Source organism: Lonchura striata, chromosome 2, assembly GCF_050655825.1.
Source record: "Lonchura striata isolate lonStrDom1 chromosome 2, ASM5065582v1, whole genome shotgun sequence".
Classification (NCBI taxonomy): Eukaryota; Metazoa; Chordata; class Aves; order Passeriformes; family Estrildidae; genus Lonchura; species Lonchura striata.
In genome coordinates this window covers 3,830,985-3,850,414 of record NC_140704.1, presented here as the reverse complement: position 1 = coordinate 3,850,414, position 19,430 = coordinate 3,830,985, and the positions used below count along the sequence as shown (strand labels likewise).

The 19,430-nt window shown below is 41.7% G+C and overlaps 1 long non-coding RNA gene across 3 annotated transcripts; it reads right to left on the bottom strand.

Annotated features, from left to right (window-relative positions):
* Window positions 1–1,541: 1,541 nt before the first annotated feature.
* On the bottom strand, window positions 1,542–19,420 carry LOC146768094 (uncharacterized). Of its 3 annotated transcripts, XR_014950403.1 has the most exons (4): window positions 19,171–19,420; window positions 14,816–16,174; window positions 14,132–14,190; window positions 1,542–13,439 (listed from the first exon to the last, which is right to left on the bottom strand). It is a non-coding gene; the product is annotated as an uncharacterized LOC146768094 (long non-coding RNA). The 3 variants fall into 3 exon arrangements; XR_014950401.1 differs by having other exon boundaries at window positions 1,542–14,190; window positions 19,171–19,418; XR_014950402.1 differs by lacking the exon at window positions 14,132–14,190 and having other exon boundaries at window positions 19,171–19,417.
* Between the last annotated feature and the right edge of the window lie 10 nt (window positions 19,421–19,430).

Sequence of the window (19,430 nt, the reverse complement as noted above, 5' to 3'; positions counted from 1 at the left end):
AGTCCACAGGATTCTTGCTTATTCACATAAGTGGTAAAAAGGTTCAGAAGTAGGTCCAGGACAGTTAAACATCACATTTTTCAGGTGGTGAAGGAAAAATGCAGCTGGAAACTGTAAGTTCACCAAGTTTATATCTAGCCGATTATTTTATTCTAATTTTAACCTGTGGTAAGAAGGGGGGGAGGGGAAGTGGATATTTTGAGTTCACTGTGTTTTTGTTCTCATGAATAGCTGGCATATTGCTTTGCCAAATGGCACTGTAGGTCCATGATGGAAAAGGTTATGCAGAACCCCTCATTTCTCTTCAGAATAGATGCAGCTCCTGACAGAAGAGAGCTGGATTTAAAGATGATGCAAGGCAGGCCTTAGGCACTAAGGGTTATCATGTTTGTCCAATTATGAAAGTTGCTAAGTGTGCAGAAAACATCATAATCCTAAAATACAGGCAGGCAACCCACAGAAAGATGGTTTTGAGTGTTTAATAGTTAAATCTACCATGTCATGGCTGGAAAAAAATTGTTGTGAACTACAGTATTCTCGATGTAAAACTTCTACATGGAGACAAGAATTAATCCAGAGAAACAGCAAAGGCTGTGAAAAGGCTAAAATTGATAAAGAAAAAGGTTTTATAGATAACCTAATGCAGAATGGTGAAGGGGCCTAAGAATAATGAAATAATGAGACAGGTAAGTGCAACAGAGAAAAGGTGACCCAGTGCTATTAATGCAGAGGAGTTGGAAGTGGATGATCTTTAATGTCCTTTCCAACCCAAACCATTCTAGGATTCTGTGAACATCACCAGGAGAATAAAACAATGTGTAAGAAAAAAAAAAAATATTTTAACTTTAATGCAATAAACAGCTTTACAGTCGTGAGATCTGTCAGATCCTAGACCAGTTTTCCAAGGGTAGTAAATAACGAAGAGATCTAAATTCAAGCTGGTGACAGAAATATAAAAATACTCTAATAAAAAGGAGTATAAAAATTAACAAATGTACAGTTGATATATAAATGTTACAACTGAAAGACAATCGATACATAAACACTGCAATTAAAATACACCCATAATGGTTTGAACTGAATGTATTTCCATTTTCCGTGTTCGAATCCATGAATTATTTTGGAGAAGTTTCTTGGAACGATAAATAAACTGGACCTTTCCATATGACTCTTCAGTTTTGTACATAATTGGAATTGTCCACAGCGTTTGGCTATTGAATAAATCCTAATATATACTGATTTCACTTTCCTTGGAAGATTTCCAAACCTTCTGTTTAAAACAAGTATGAACAACAACCCTCAAAATATTTGGTATTTTTCTTCTACATGTGTTTTTTTCCAGCTGTTACTTGAAACTCTGAGTTGTCAAGGAATGTAATGGGTTGGAGACCATGAAATTGGAACCAGGTTGTCTAGAAATATGTGATAGGTTTCACCTGAGAAATTAAGACATTTATTTAGGTGTTTATATGGAATTTTGTCCCATTTCCCACTGCAATCTGTGGATGTAATCAGTGGAGTCTAGAGAATAATTCAACTGCGTTTTCCTCAATGCAGTCTTCAAAACTCCCTAAGCTCCAGCAGTTTTACCCCTTGATTCAGTTGTCTAAAGATGGGGTCTAATGCCATCTGAAGTAAACCTCTATGGAAAAAGTGGGAATTATGCAGGATCTGCAAATTTATGGATCAGCAGCTGATTATCAGATGGGAAATGGAATCCCAAATGAAATAAATTCCCCTTGACACAAAAATACAGTGCCTTGATACCTAGATTAAGGTAACTGAATTAAATTCCAGATCTCAGCATACAAGGATCATAGGCACTTAGTTTACATGTAGATGTGAACACTGAGACTTCTGATTTTTTGAGCTGATGACACCAGAAATCATCATTAATAAATAAAAAAATGAAGCTATAAATCATGGTGTTCCTAACAAGATCTTACACTTTCACACAGGTAATGAGTTTTTCAGCATGTAGGTTTGTTTCTTTTGGCAGAATTTATGGATTGCTTAGTTTAAAATGTGAACATTTTATCATTTCCTAGCTGCTCTTGGAAGAGAAATTATAGAACTTCCAAAAACAGGAAAATAAAATACTTCAGAAAAAAAAAATACCATGGAGAATACCATATTTCAATCATAATACTGCACTGTTAGGTTTTACCTAAGTATTGTCTCGTGTGGAATCTGAGGATGCATCACATGGAGTGAGGCTGTGAGAAAACAAATTACCTGGGCTTCTGGAATTTACTGACCCTTTGAAATGTGTAGCCAAAGAAAATACTGACATTTGTCTTGTTGATCTTATTGTCACAGAGATTTGAGCCATCATCCCTCATGGAGTATGGATGAACCAGATCCCCTCCAGAGGTCCCTTCCAGCATCAACCACTCTGTGGCATTCTGTGAACAAGCAGAGTGTTGATCAGTAAAATTGTTCAGAACATTAAAAAAAAACAAATTTTTTTGGTGTGTAAAACATAACTTTGGAAAAAGTCTAAGATAAGACCACAAGAAAATTGAACAAATATTTGAAGAAGTTTGTCTTCACTGCCTGATGACATCAGCTTGTAAATACTGATTGAAAAGAAGATAATGAAAGTCCCTGAGATTGAAAACAAGCAAGGTTTTCCAATATGATAGGAAAGGAGTGAGATGAAGGATCAGGGGAGGAAGACAACAGATCAATAACTCCCAGTTAAGACAGATGGAAGATTTTGGACTTGGATGTTCCCAAGGCAAGGTAACCAAGATAACAAGGCAAGGATCTGTAGCTTAACATCTGAGAAAAAACAGAAGAGATGATAAGAGCCCAAATGAGATCTGCCCTTCAGTGGATGGACAGGAAAAGTAATATTAAATAAAATATTATGTGGAATAAGGTGGGATGACTCAGGACATGAAAGTCTTTCCCAGTAACACAGAAACCTTGAAAACTGCAATTTTGAAGCTCATCTCTAGTTCCTCAAAGGCAGGTGAAAAGAAGAATCCACACTGAGCAGGGTGACATCCCTGAGTGGACAGGTCTGTGTGCCACCTGCACAGGGGCAGGAGCTGGAAGTGAGGTAGGGTTGAGAGGCAGAAGGGGAATTATGAGGTAAAATATGCTGTGAGTCATTCTGACACACATTCATTATGTTTCCAGGCTTGGAGTGAGATTGTGTGAGTCCTGCATGTTTGTCAGAGTGGAAAGTGCTGGCATGAGCCTTTGTGTGTGTCAAAGGGGTTTCCAAAGGGATTTAGTGATTCCTTATGGATGAGTTACATTCCATCCTCTCCCTGGAAGAGAAACAGTACAGGAAAAATGTGCACTGAGCTTGATGTAAAGCTAAGGATGCCATCTGAAGATGAAGGAGCAGCTCTTTAGGGAGAAGTTGGTACTTCCTGGAAATGGTTTGCATCACCTATCTTGGATGCTGTGCTGGGACATGGTGCATTTCCATCTCTCAGTACCTTTTAGACACAAAAATATCATCCTTTCATTTCTTCAGGCTGAACAACACCAATTCTCTCAGCCTCAGCTCCCAGAGATACTCTTTATTTTATTTTATTTTGTAACATTATTACAATGCTAATTGTGTTTAATATTCTGCTTCACCCCTAACCTGCAGAATTATCATGGAGATCACAATGAAGGGAAACATTGCTGAAGCATCCAACGTCTTGACCCGACTTCATGCCCTTTAACACATGAATGGGTGTAAAGAAACATGGGACAGATAGAAAGTTTTCAAACCAAACTCTAAGATGGTGTCAGAAACCTCTCAGTTTTCTCCTTTTCACCTCTGTAAATTGGATATACAAGTGCTCTTGGGTAAGAGTTCCCTGTCTGCAACTAATAGGAAGCATATGTGCAGAGAATACACTGGAGAAACCGTTCAAGAACATGTTATTCTAGGAGAAACATTATTTATGTGATCCTGCCAAAGATATCAAGACTTTTGGATACTGGCAATGTATGTGCTCACTGGACAATTCAGTACCACCCACCCCTGTGCAAGCAAAAATTCCTACAAAATACCTTTATCATTTAGGACTCTGCATTAGGGCTTATTGTCCCCTTCTTTCACAGATTGTATGGTTATAATGAGTGACTTGAAGTGTTTATTCCGGAAAAGTCAATTCAAATGAGCCTTTAGAAGAACAAAATCTGAGCCTCAGCTACACTGCGAGACCTTGAGCCCCAGCCCCTCAAGAACTCTGATTCCTGTCCTTAGCATGAGTGAAAACAGTAACTGCAGAGTTTTGGAGTTTTGCTGGGCATGTGGAAGGACAGAAGTGTGAGCCTTGAGCCCCAGGCAGTCCTCGCCCACTCTCCAGACCATGCAGACAAAGAGCAGCAGGTCACAGAAGTAATTTCACCATTGTTTGTTATTTAAATTTTGTTTGTAACTATAGCTTCTGGCATAAAGATTTGCAAAGAAAACTTTGGGAAGTCTTGTGTGAATTATAAGTATTTCTCTTTGTGTTGATAATCCTTCAGGAACCAAAGAATCCAGTTGCCCATGAACTGCTGGCCACCTTGCCAAGGGTATGAAGGGCTGAGGTGGAGTTCCTTCAGTTTTCCCATTGTGGCTGAAGATTGCACCTGAGTGCAAAAGGGTCAAGAGATAAGGGCAGACAGGGAGCATACAAACATTGGGAACCTCAGAGATAGAAAAAATAAAGTGCATCTTCAAAACTCAAAGCAATAAATACAATAGTAGCCTGCAGGAACCCTCCACAGAAAAAGTTACAGGCATGGACACAGGGAACTGAGAAATTGTTTAGTTTAATCTCAGTAGATATTGGACAGAATTGAAAAGGCTTCCAGAACTGTGTGAAGTGGATGAACCAAAAAGTCAGGTTAGTCTTGTTCTGAAACAATAAGGATTATATTTTAAAACTTAGAAGGACTGGACAGAATGTTTTTCAGTGAGCCAAGAGCAGCACAATTGTCTGTTCTCCTGGTGAGAAAATTAATGGCTCTTCATCAAGAATAGGTAACATTGTGTGGTCAGCAGAAGAGACCCTTTTGGAAGTGGTTTGTCCTGTCAGCCAATAATTTTATGCTATCAAGAGTTCCTGAGATCTTTCAAGTTCTCAGGGCTTCAAGAAAGCACCGAAGAGAAGAAAAACTAAAGTTAATGTTGCTTCAGTGCTGTCTAATGATTAGGAACCATCCAGTGAAAATATAATTCCTCTGTGAGTTCAGTTTTCTGGTACTACAAGAAAGACAAGTTAGAAAATAATCAATAGGAAATAAATGATTAATTAGCCACAGTCCAATCAAAGTTGTTTTAATAAAGTCAAACTGAGGCTAAAATGTCTGGTAGACAAGACTGCAAGTTCTGTGTGTGGGAGGAGATAAATTTATCTGGCAAGTGGCAAATGAGGCACTGATAACTTTCTCAATGGCAACTATTGCAAAATACAAACCAGTGGAACTTTTGGATGTACATGGAGAACATTCAGTAGGAGGTGGGAAGTGACCTTGCCTCTATAAACTGCTCCATTTAAAACTTGTTAAATGATGGGTCCAGCTCTGGAGACATTTCAGGAAAGTCATCTAAACAGTGGAGAGAGTTCAAAGGAGATCTGCAAACACAATCCAGGGCAGGAAAGCAAATCTTTCACTAGGAAGCCTAAGAGGCTTAAATTTCTCATCAAGAAAGGCCAAGGAACAACGTCATCCCATGAAAACAACTGCTGGTTCACCACCTTAATGGCTCTACCTGGAACTGCCATCCCCATCTCTTTGAGAAGGCTGGGAAATGTTCTAGCATGCTTTATATGTGGCTTTCCAGCAAGTTAAAATAGAAAATGAAAACAAACACTGCCACAGTAACACCTTGAAGAATTTGAATTAGATTGTATTTTGGGGTAGGATGAGACATCAGAAGTTTCCATCCAAATCTTGCATGGTATTGAATATCCACATGGCAGGAGATATTCAAACCACCCACCTTACTTCTTTCTGTGGCCACAATATAGCCCTGACATCGCTGCTTTTTAGGACTAGGAGATATCAAATGTTAACAAAATATTTCAAACTGCCAAACCACTGGAAAATCGGAAATAAACCTGCATTTAATTGGTGTAATTTTACTCAATGCACATATTTACTCCTAATCTCAGTCCCATTTCAGATGACTCACATTGCACAGAGAGAGTGTTAAAAAGACTGGGGGTTAAACTCGTTAAATAGTTTTTGGTAAAACTATTATTTGAAATAACTCAAATCATAGTCCCGGTCCTGTCTGCTGGGAGAGGGGGAATGCTCTTTTCAGCCATTGCAATTCCTTGGCCATGAAAGTCAAAATTTGTAACAATCTGATGACCTCTACCTGATTTCAGAGTGATGGAGACCCAAGCCATGGCTGGTCTTTCACCTCTGTGGCACTACAAGGACTGCAGTTTGGAGTGGTTTGGTATTCCCAGAGGGCCAGTCCCTGAATTTGAAAGCAGCTGAGCTGAGTTAATGTTCAAATCTCAGACAATTTGTGCAAGAATGTCAGCCAAAACTCCTGTATGTGCAGAGAACAATGTCCAGCTGTTCCTTTTTTTATTTCCCTTGAGCTTCCCTCTCTCAGATAAACTGACATTTTCCCTTCCACCATGATCCAAGCATAATTCTCATCTGAAACATAAACAGCTGAGCCAATCTTTGCAATAATAATTTGTTCACTTATTAGCTTTCCACTCCTAAGTATTAGTTAGTCTGGACCAATGGTGATGGGTAATCAAAGGAAACAGGATTACACCCTAATCCAGGTCTTCATCTTCTTTGCTAATAGAAATGTCACTCCTCTGTGGCTGTGGCAGCTGTCCCTGATTTTAAGGAGTCCAGCTGTGCCTCAAGAAGTTTGGGAGGCTCTGAATTCCAGGACAGCTGAAGCCCCCATAGGTGCTCCTTACATTCAGGCTGTAAATGTCCTTGCTCAAACCTATTTTTCTTTTCTTCCAGACCAGGGAAAATCATCCAGACTCACTCTTCTTTTCCTCCCACCTCCAGTGATTCAGTCATTATGGAAAAGTGAATTAACTGCTGGGACAGACCTAATTTATGGAACGCTCTTGAGCCACTGTTGCTCTCCAGCTGAGCAGAGACACATCCTTCCAGGACCCGTATCTTTCCCAGTGCAAATTCCAAAATCCCCGTTCATTGTTCATTTTTTCATCATAGATGTCTCATTCGCCCACAGGTTGGAGCAGTTTAGGGGGCAAAACTCTAAAGGTTTGCCTTGGAAATCCCTTGGGAGCTGAAGTCCTCCCCCTTGGGAGTTCTGCTGCATGCCATCAGATTAAGGGGATTCTCCCCTCACTTTCAGGCCAGCTGAAGGGTCTGGGGAGGAGATTCCCATCTCCTCTTCTGCCCTGCAAAGGCAAAAAAAGACATGCAGGGCCACTGCAATTGAAGAAAATAATCCATTCATCTAATTCCATGTTTTTGTGATCCAGCTGTCATGTGAGTGAACTCTTCCTCTCTTACAGGGATGGGAAATGAATGCTGACACGATTTCTGACCTTTTCTCCTTGCCCTGGAGCTGGTGGATACACTATCCCACATTTTGGGAGAAATCTTGTTGGGGTGAGAGCTGTGGGAGGGAAATGACTGCTGTTTGAGTCAAACCAGGCAACTGACTGGTTTTTCCTCTTTCTTCCTTGTTTAGAAGGTCTTTACCATTGAGTGCCATCCTGCCTTCCATTTTTTCCACCCTTCCTGAAGACACACAAGTCCTCCTACCACATAATCCGTGGGATAAAGTGGGAATGCAGAGCAGGGATGAGTTCTAAAGCCCACAAACTCTTGCAAGTCTCTCAAAAGCAGCCAACTGAAGCCATTCTTCCTCTTCACTCGTATTCAGAGTTCAAATTCCTATGCCAACTTGATTGTCCTTAGGCTTTGCCCTGTGAGCCTTGTTTCCCAGAATCCCTTCTTTCTTTCGAACCAATCTTATGGCAAGTGGCAACGTTTTTCTTTTTGATTTTAATTCTTTTTTCTGGGAGTTGGACAGATCAGTGCAATCCTTAATGATGGTCTGTGCTGTTAACAGCAATGAGCACAGACAAAGCATTTGAGCTACTCACAGATATCCTGACAGCCCCACTGGAAGAAAAAGCTTGGAAAACTGTGTCATATAAAAACACACACACATTTCTAGAGCAGAATATAAATACTGAGTCTGGAATTACTGAGAGCTCTTCAAACCCTGGTGGGGGGTGTAATTATCCCAGCCTTCAGTGGCTGCAGGGAATGAATGCACAAATTGAGGGTGTGACCCAGCTCTCTCCGTGCCACTTTAGCCATCATGGGCTCCTCTCTGACTGTCTTTTCCCATTTGTTAAAGGAAAGTTTCTTCCCATCTGGCTGAGACACATTACCACACCATGTGCATGTCCAAAATCTATTTCTGTCCCAGCCAAAGGGTTTATTTTAAGTTGCTGCCTTGTGGGCACTTTTGAGTTTCCCCTGGACACAGACCCTGACCCCAGTCTACCCATGGGATGGGGACTGCAGTGCAGGGATGGCACAAACAGGTCTTAAACCTCCACAGAAACCTCTACACTAATTCATTTATGGCAGCATCACTGGTTTATGCCCTGCTGCAGCATCAGTGTGAACACACTCAGGGAGGTGCTACCTCACCCTGACAGAGAACAAATCCATAAACACTTAACACTGGAGTCTTATTTCCTTATGACATCAGGAAGGGATGGAAAAATAGGATGGAATTTAATAGGGACCATTTGCTACTGCTCAGATGAGAACAGTCACACAACCACAAAACTGAGAGATGACTTTGAAAAGGCCAAAAGTTTTAAAGCTTACTGGATCTCAGCTTTGATTCTCTTACAGAAAGCTGGGACACAGTATAATTTATAGACTTTTTTTCTGTTATTTTTTTTTAAGTTGTGCATCTCTGTTTTTTGGCAAACTCCATGGTGCTGCCCATTGATGCTTTTGTGCAAGGAAGGAAAATGGTCCTTCCTATAAATATACACATCATTTGTGTGAATTTATAATTGATTTAGAATTACTTCTGCAAGGAATAATTAATCCATTCCAAGTTTTAAGAGAAGGAATAATTAATACATTCCCCACTTGTTCCTGAAGAAATGGAGTAGGTCTTGCTAATAATTTGTGTCACAAACAAGCATTGTAGTTTTGTGCATCAGAGTTCACTTTGAGGCAAAGATCTGGGCAATGTGGTCGATGGTGTCTCTGAGCATCCAAAGTGAATTTATAAACAGAGTCATGTGCCAAAACTGTCTGTTTCTTTCCACTGACTGCAAGGGAAACAAGTAAAACTAACAAAATAGGAAGAGTCTTAAGTTAGATGGGGTGAATGCTACTATTTCTAACAATTTTTTCTTTTTTTAAGTTATTTTCTATAGTTATCATTTGGTCTTAGCCAAGTTTTGAGTTTTCTGCTCCTGTAAGCAAAGGAGAATGAAACCAGCCAGGATTATGAATTTGCAGTAAGCTGGAAAAATACAGCTAAGAGATAATTACCAATCATTCATGACCAAACCTGAAGAAGTGATGGAGGTAGGGACTTTGCTGGGATCTTGTTCTGGTGTGGTATTTCCCATTGGTGTGATTGGAGTGATGGAGCAGTGAGCAGGAGTAAAAGTCACAAGCATTATTGAGTTAAAAGGGGCAGTCATATTCTGGAGGCACAAAGTTAGAATTAAGATGAACCTTGAGGATTACAAAACTGGTCTGAAGTACAAAAGAGGTTCTCTATAGTGAAAATTCACTGTATTATAATCATAAAACATCAGATAAAAAAACTCCATTAACAGAACACAAGAGAACCAAAAGAGGAAAGTTTGCAAGAAAATGAGTTCATCAGTCTATAAAAAATAATATGGAGAACGTTTAAAAATCTTCCAAATTTTTTGAGAGGAAGGGAATAAATATTTTCCAGTATCCATGTTGTTTAGCTTTTACTACAAAGAAGATTTGGAAAATTTCGTTGTAAACACTGGAACCAAACATATAAAGGAGAGCAGGAATCCCCTTCCTAAGAAGGTCTTTGAGACAGCTCAGAGGAGTTGCTCTCAGGGGAATTAAGTGTAACTGGAAATGCAGGAAAGACTCAGGAGCTCTCAAGGATGATCCATTTACTACACGTTTCTGGCACAGCTTTCTGTAAGAGATACAAGTGCTCTGCCTATGATGACTTTGATTGCCTCATTTCTGCAGCCTGTATCAAATGCTGAATTAGTTTGCTGCTGCAATGTGATCTCACAGATTTGACAATTGCAGCAGACACTTCCCAGGCTGTGGCTGTGTGATAGACCTAACAAAGTTCACCTCAAGGCTTTTTTCTGCTTGGGGAACAGGTCACGGGTTTCACCTCGAGGTCTCCCTTTTATTTTCCCTATCAGTTCAACATCCAGTGCCCTATAACACTTGGCAGTTAGAAGAAATTCATTATTCTGAAGAAGTCTCTGATGTTGAATCAGCACCTCGGACTGTGCCAAAGACAAGCTGTGAGCCTGAGCAGTGGAGCCGTGGGGAAACAGAGCACAGAGCACACACAGTGATCAAATCTGGTGACAAAACTCATGGAAATCACAAAAAGAAACCCCTTGGAAACAACCAGATCATCAGCATTGCTCTCATGGAGCTTAGGGTAGCAGCAGCTTGGACTGTGCTTTAAAGAACCATGCAAACTCTGATCTGCATTGAAAATACTCCTATAGCAATAACAATGGTTTATTCATCTCCTGTGTTTGTGATGAGCTACCAAGGCTTCCATTAGCACAATCACTGATGTGTCATGCCTCGTATTCTTGGCAGAATTATTATTTTATGTAACACAATGTGTGAGGCAAAAAAAAAAAGGAAAAAAAAAATTTGTCAACCTCCCTGTGATGCACTGGGCACAGGAAATTCAAAAGGACAATTGTTGCTAAATATGTACACTTAGAAAAATGAATAATATTTGGAGTTCAACCCTCAATGTGGTGGCATTTTCTGAGATTGAGAAACAAAATATTTCACAAGAGAGCTGGGTTAAAATAAAATGTATTTGAGAATGTTTGTTTGGAGAAAGACATAAGATTTTCTTCTATTTTATGGTAAGGTTTCATACCCCCTTTCTCACAAGAATGGCTTTCTGTCAGAGTGTATTGATGTTTGTTTGGTTAATATCTATTAGTGATATAAGGATAATTATTAATATATCTATGCTGCTGGAAGTTTGCTGCTGCTATCAGAAGAATATGTGGCTTCTCTCTCCAGCATGAGCTTGGGGAGAAAAATGCCCGGTCTGGAAGAAGTCTGAATTTTTCCTTCTGTCAAAAGATGTTCCTGATGAGAGACAACTTTTGTGTTTGTTTTCCCTGGTACTCCAGTGAAAACGTTCAGTATTTCAGTTTCAGTGTTGCAGAGAACCGGCAGTGGTAAGGACTTTGTGGTCCACAATGCTGCATCCTCTGGAGAGATGCTGCTGTCAAACTTGGTAGCACAAGGAAATCAAAAGGATAAAAAACTCTGCTTCCTGATGCAGGCTGGTTTAGCAGTTGTCTGGGTTGGAAGATAGTAATCTTTATTTATTTCACATCCCAGAAGTGTCAAAAAAAGGGTAATGGCTGTCCTGTCACGGGCAGCTGTGCAGCTCTGATGGCCAGAGAATCAGGATTTCCAGAGAAGGGTAAATGCTGACTCTGGAGCTGGGCAGCCCAGGCAGCCCAAAAGGTTGGTTAAATGTATGTGGGAGTCCAGGACATCCCTCTGGCTGCCCTGACTGTCTCCAGACCCTGGCAGGGGCCTCAGAGACCCTGGCATGAAGTCAAAAACATCTATAGCTTTGATTTTAGCCCGTGGAAAAAACTGCCAACTCTGTATGAGGAATTTGAGTAGTGTGATAGTTGAATTAACACAGGGTGAAAAAGTAGAATTTTGGGACTTCTTAGAATGGGGTTCAAGGGGACAAGATGGAGGGATTTGGGCATGTCCTGGCCTACTTCTCCTTCTTGTCCTCTATGTCTTGGTGTGATGGTGACACTTTTCTATTGGTTTCAGGTAGAGACACCCTGTCTAACATAAATTACAGGTATTGGCACAATATTGTAAATATAGCACACATAGGTTTAGTATAAAATGTAAATGCCTCCCTTGAGGGCAGACAGAATACCATGGTGGACTTGCTAGACAGATCTCATCAGGTCAGAGAAAGAATGTTATAGATAAGGGAAAATAAACAACCTTGAGAAGCCGACTCAACGCATCCAGACTTCTTTGGCTGTGTGGGCTGGGAAATGAGGACTTTTACACTCTCGGGGTCACCTCGACACCGGGACCCATTTTCATGGTAGACACCTACAACTGGGGACAAATGCCACCCATGTGGCTTTGTTGTTTTTGTGATGAAAAACTCTGCTGTGCTGACAAATGTCTCACTGCATTATAGATGTTTTTGGGAAGCCCAGTTCTGTTCTCAGAGGAGATAACAACTTGAAATTGGAAGCAAACTGTCTGAGGACATTCATGAGTGATTTTCTCCTCACATACCTTCAAAATCTCCTATAATAGAAAACAATTCTTATATAATCTTTTCTGTCAATCTAGGTTAAAATGGTCAGTGATGTCAGTATCAGCCTCTGTTGATATTGAATTTCTTTTAATTTGATTGTACAAACCTGGATTTTTCCATTTTATATTCACTGTTAAGCTTTTATATTGTTTTATTATGGTCTAGAGGGCAAAAACAAAAAAAAAAAAGAAAATGAGGATCAGAAAGAGGGAATTGCTGTAGCAAGGAGGCTCAATGTGTAATGAAAAACTATTAAAAATCCATCAAAAGATGATTATGCTATCTAGGTGAACATGGAGGAATGTACAGACACTTTTTGTGTATAAGAAATGAAAAAACTTGATCAGTCTTCAGAACCTGCTTTGTTTAAACTGAATCATGAAGTACCTAATTGAAAATTCATGAGAACTTTTTGCCTTGGACTTTTGCTTGTTAGAGGGTGACAGCCCATCTTGCCTCCCCAAAGAGCAGCTGATTCATGTAGTGGATAAATAACTGCTGATCCCCCCTAGAGGAGTTTGTAAGAATCCAAGTCCAGCTCCAAAAAGGGATTTCAGTGTCCAGCTCCATGGGGGCATTGCAGGCTCTGAGTTTTCCATACAGGGCATGGCATTCCACTGCGGGGAGCTCCAGAAAGAGTTCTCTTAAAAATGGATGGTTGGGGATGAAATTAAGCCAAACTAGGGATGAAATTAAGCCAGAGCTGTATCTGAGAACTGCTCATTAGTAACAGAAACAAGAAGGAAAAGGAGTCACCCAAACAAAGAGGGCTAGAAAAGACAGAAAAGAAGGAAAGGGAATGAAAAGGAACAGGGGAGAGGAGATGTCACAGTCTGGCTCTCTGCCCAAGTCCGGTCCAGCTGGGGAAAGCGTGGCAAAAATAGAGGGATGGGAACAATGGAATTGCCTGAAAAAAAAAAAAAAGAACTTTAATTGCAAAATAACAAACACAGAAACTGCATCATCTGAGGGCCAAGATCCATAGATGAGGGGTGTGGCATACATAACAATTTACAGGGGTATTCAGAGGGCAGGGGTCCAATCACAACACAAACTCGGAACATGACCTTATGTGTGACAGGTCACGAACCAACTGAGAACATGAACCAGAAAATATTCTAGAATAATTCCATTAACATACCAACTCCCATGACCACACTCTTCCCTCCATGACCTGACCAGATATCTCTGTTTCAGCATCCCACATCCCGTGGCCTCAGGTTGATGCCTCCTGTATGTGGAACTGAGGCTAAACCACTTCAAGGCTGGTTGCATTCCCGCAAGGAGAGAGAGAGAAGACAGAGAGGAAAAAAGGGTGCTCCCAGCAGGAGATCAGGGAAGAACTGTTGGTGTCCAGGTGACCTGCATGGCTCACGAGCTCGGCACCTGCGGTGATGGCCACGCACGCGGTCAGCAGCGCTCGGACAGGAGGTCCAGCACCCTGGACAGAGTCGTGGTGAGGATGGCAGTGGTGGGCTGGGTCAGGGAGGCTGGAATGCAGCCCAGGCAAGGACCTGAGGGAGAAGTGGCAGGGTGTGGAGTCCTCTGAATCTTCCCCCCTCAGGGAAACCCCCAGAGCCTTGCCTTGGAGAGACTTACCAGAGAGACTTTCCCCACCTGGGTGGACAGAAAGGACTTCCTCATGGTGGTCAGCAGCACTATTGGCAATCTACATTAGATTGCTTTCCCCATTGGCCAATTGACCCTGCCCACCCCAATTATTCATCCCTCATCCCCCCTACAGGTTGCTGCTCTTTGCCCTGCCCTTTGTACCACCCCTGTGACCTCCTATATTTAAGCTTGTGCACAGCACATGGTCTTTGTCTTTAGTCTCCTGTTCCCCTTTGGCATGCTGAAATAAGCCTCGCTGGAACTGACCATATAAAAGGCCCTTCTGCCTCTCTTGGCTGAGCTGGCCGTGGTGAGTGTGGTGTGTATGGACTTGACTGTTTTGCCTGAATGCTTCTTCAAGAGGCTTTTCCACAGGAGATGCTTATTGGGAAATAAGATGTAGGTAGCAGCAAACCCCACGCTGCTACAGCAGGGCATTGGTCAGGGATACAGGGAGGTAAGGACAGGCACGAGGGCAAGCAAGAGTCAGCAAAGTCAGGAGAACCAGAAGGCAGGCTGGGGTCAGGGCAAAGGAATGGAACAACTGTCACAGGGACCTTCTTCTTCCTTTCAGGATTTTTTGTAGAGCAGCACAGAGGAAAGAAAGAGAAAACAATTTCTATTTCTGCTCCTAGTTTTTCCCATGTGGAATGTGTTTGGAGAATTGTTTACCTGGGGTGATTGCTTGGTTGGATTCTGGTGAGGATTGTTGGAGCCTGATGGCAAATCCAATCCACCTGTGGCTGGACTCTCAGAGAGGGTCACAAGTTGTGAGTGAGTTAGATATGGTAGTTAGAAAAAATAGGTCTGTAGTTTTAGTATCTCCTTTAAATAGTATATAATGTATTGTAGTATAGTTATAATAAATAAATAAATAAACCTCCTTCTGAACTGGAGTCAGACATCATCATTTCTTCCCACTGGGTTCACCTGCATTTACAATACCCAACAAACAGCAGCGAGCCTCAGTGACAGTGGGGACCATTGGCCCAGTTCCAGCCTTTCTTTTCATTACCTGCTTGGAGAAGCCCCTCCACAGTGACTGCCTCATGTGAGGGGTTGCCAGGCTAAGCCTCCTCAGGGATGAGGCTTCCTCCACTCCTGGCTGCCCCCTTTAAGTGGCACCTGTACACACTCCCTCCCTCCTCCCTCGTGTCTCTGACACCCCTGACAGCCAGGGTTGAGACTAAATCAAAACCAAATTGGCTTATCACACAGGGAACAAGTCCAGCTGAGCAGCTCAGAAGAGAATTTTCATCATCTGGCATATGGAGCATGTGTGGGTGCTGAGGCTGGTTGGTAGTGAATTCCCTGGAGAGGGGGAAGTGTGTGAAATATTCCATCTTCCCCACATTTAGGAGCATTAAGTCAGAGATTCAGTCTGAAGCCCCTCCCAGTTTGCTCGCACTGACAGGTGTTGGTTGTGATCAGTCAGCTGCTGCAGAGAAATTTGCAAGCATCTCTACCTTGTCTCAATTTCCACCCTGTAGTTTTTACATCAGCAGCATGGAGAGGTTCTGCTTCTAACCAGAAAGTGGATTGAGCCCAGAAAGCAGCTCCTGAGCGTCACTGCAAATCTGTTGAAGTTTGTAATTGTTATTCTTACAGGAAACTCCACCTGTGAACTACAGCTTTCTGTATGTTTTCATTCTACCCATCATAGATGTTTAGAACCCTCAAACCCTTCCCATTTCTGAGATGTTTTAGGCAGGATACATGGATCCCCTGGCTCTTCCTTGCTCCATGGCTTTGCTGTCCTCTGTGCTGGTGAGAGTGGTGATGGCTCAGAGGGATGAAAGGTCCATGGGCAGAAGTGGAAATGTCTGTTGTCTCTGAAGCTGGAGGTAAAAAAGCTTTTCTTGAACTGCTGCTTGCCTGCTAAAAGGCTTGTCTGGCAAGGTCACAGAAAAATGAATTCTTCACAAGAGAGGAGTAATTGTATTTTGCTGAACTTCCCCTGGTTCTTTCAATCATTTGACTGCTGGACTTACGTTCATTCCTTCTGCCCTTCGACTTTGACTGTTCCTTCACCTAAGAGGGAAATTCCCAGAGATTTCTTGTTAGCCAAGACTAAATTTGAAGTCACTGACATTTGTTTCTTGTTAAAAAAGCAGAGATCCTGAGCAATCTGATGGGTGGGATCACAGAACAAAGCCTACAACTTCAACAAGTACATTTGTTTTCTGAATGAAACGTTAAGGGACATTTGTGCTATAGCCCTCCAAAATCTGATTTATTTCATGCAAAAAAGGAGTCAGCCCTGAGATCTTGGCAATGAAAAACCCATTCCTGTGAGCTTGATTTTTTGTTAAGCTGTCTCTAGTGCAACAAAATCAAAGAGAGGTTGGGAATACTCTGGTCTAAGTTGTCTGTGAAGAAACACCCCTTAGATAAAAAGTTCCTTTTTTCTTCTTGTTCCAAACAGATCTGTTCTTAATCGCCTGTCTCAAACACTGACATAAATTTGGCAATCACCTCTATTTCTAGAAAAATCCAAACTTCACCTTCAATTGTGGTGGATAAGCTAAAACCATGCCCAGAAAAGCTATCTGCACAAACCCCAGCTTATCTGGAATGCAGGAAATTGGATTTTGACCCTTTTTTGGGGCTTCTGGTGGTTTTGTGGTCTGAGTGTTCTTTGTTCACTTTACTAAGCACTGGGGTCTTTGCCATCAGCCTGAGTAACATGGGATGGAGCATGTTTTTTGGAAAGGTGACGTAGTGTGTTGGGCACCAGTTAGATTTGTGTTGTGGTGGACATTTCTGAAGAAGTCCAACTGATGTATGGTTCCTCTACTCACATTTTCTCTCCCCTTTTTCCTTATTACACTCACACCATTGTGTAATTTAATTTTTCCACAATTCCCTCTATTTGTGCAGAATATTTGTTCTTTTGTTGCCATGCCTTTCTGTTTCCTCACTTGGTGGTTCTTCTATGTACAGGAAAAGTCTGTTTCTTTTATTTGTGTGTACTCCCTGTTGTTCTCTTTAATTTATTTCAGATTTTTTTTTTTTCTGTCTGAATAACTATTTTGTTGAATCACTGTGGCACCAAGTTCCAAAATATAACAAAAGAGGTTGGTAACATTTATGAAAAGACAAATGGAGAGTCCCAGGATGAAAATGCAAACGTGAGGTGACCAGCAGGTTCAACAGCAAGGTGGTGCCCAACCTTCTCCTCTTGAGGTATATTTAATGTTAGTGTTGTTCACATGGAGTTCTGGCTTTCCTGGGGTCCTGTCTGTGGCACAGGTGAGTCAGGGACACTGAGAGGAAACTGCAGAAACCAGGGGAGCATTTTGCAATACTTCCCCAGTCTATTTTCCCACCTTCTGAAAGTTTTCCTTAGAGGGGTTCTTCCTCACCTTATCAGTACTGATACAGAGGTGGCTTGGTCATCCATTTCCTAACTGTAGGAAGAGGTGAGTAAAGAGGGAGTTTCCTGTGGACGCTGGTGACTATTTGGGCAGCTCCATCCCATGGAGGCCAATATTGGACACATGGAAACTCTTGCAAACTATTCACAGAGCTCTGCTGTCTCAGTTCCCTGAGGTGTGTGATGCATGTCCTGCCTGGGTCTTGGGCAGCCTCTTGGAAGGGCCAGGGAAGGTGATCACTGGAGATCTTTGTTTCAGATAATGTTTGCAGTAAATAAAAAGTTCCACTGATAGGATAAAACCACAATCAACTGTATCTTACATTAAAATTCCACTATGTCCCACTATTTGGCTAAATTTGATTTTTGATTTGTCTGTCACATTGTTCCTCATTGAAGACCCATTTTTTACTTTTTCCCTTTTCACTGGTACGGTCCTGTTGTGTAAGTGTATCATAAAACAAAAAGGAAATAAAATTTTCTATGTGAAAAATCAAGAACATCTGATGCCTAGAAAGAATAAGAACTTGGGTATGTCAAGCTGCAGACATCTGGGCTTTTATTTAAACTGTTTTCAGCTTTGTCACTGAATCATCTTTTGAAAACCAAATATATTTTAAAAAAATCCTTATTGGCTGTCTAATACCATCCAGGTGTGTATTTGATTTTTTCCTTCTTACTGCCATATTGTCCAAATGAAAAAGCCTTGAATTAATTTATGTACAATTCAGAAGATGTTACCAGTACATTAAAGAAAGAAGAGGAAAAAAAGTAGGCTGCTTTTAAACACCCATCCTTCAAGAGTTGTGCCTGGGGAATAACTTCCTGCCTCTGGAATAGATTTTCCTTGGTTTGAAGTCAGATCCCGGGATTTCCAGCTGGAGACACTCGCAGCTGCGGAGCGGGCAGGGATCCGAGAGCTCAGGGGTTAATTTGAGCCGTGTGTCCGAGCCCCACGGAGGTAAAGCCAAGCACTGAGACCTTTTGCTCCGAGAGGCTCTGGCACTGCCGGGAGGTTCATTTTGTCTGCAAAACCAAGCATGTAATTTCCCTTCTCCCTTGCTGTCCCCTCTGTCCCCTCTGTCTGGCCAGTCCTGTGGCTCAGCGGCAGCAGAGTCTCCCTGGAGACAGCCAGGACAGCTGAGCTGACCTTCAGCAGGGTGGTGAGAGATGCCTTTCCCTGCAGGACCTGGGCTAGGAAGCCCCCAAATTGGCTTTTTTCCTGCCACTCAGAAGGGGAAGGATGGGGAAAACCTGAGACGCCTCTGTGCTTGGAAGCAGAAAAGTGAAGAAATGACATAAATTCAAAAAAATAAATTACAAAAAATCATCATCGGCATCCAAATTACATGCATTGAAAGCTTCCAGCTTACCACAGTTTTATGGCAGATTTACACAGAGATTAAAAATGATCCCTCATGAGTGAACACCAGCTCGTGTGAGCTGTGTAAATCCAAGTGTCCGTACAGCCGCCAGACTTGGCATCCAAAACATCTCCGAGTCCACAAAGCCGGCAGAAGGGACATTTCTACCTTTTTTTTCAAAATAAACAGAGCTACTGAAGCCTCTGGAGTGTGGATTTAGCTGTCAGTCTTATTTACTACTTTCAGCTGTTATCTGCTGCCGCTGAAGCCGAGCGTGAACAACTTACCCGCCTGCACTGATAACTTTGCTTTCTGTTTCAGCTCCAGACAGAAATCCCATCAAAGCTTTCATTCCGATCCACGCGCTGAAAGATGACACAGGAGTTAAAGAAGTGAGGCTGAAATTCCTAAGGCTCTCCTAAAGATTTTTCCAAGAATTTTAAAAAGCCTCTTAAAAACGGCGGCAGAGATCGAACGCTGTTAAGGGAGGGGAAAAGAAAAAAAAAAAAAAAAAAAAAAAAAGGAAGAAAAAAACTTTGGCAGGCAA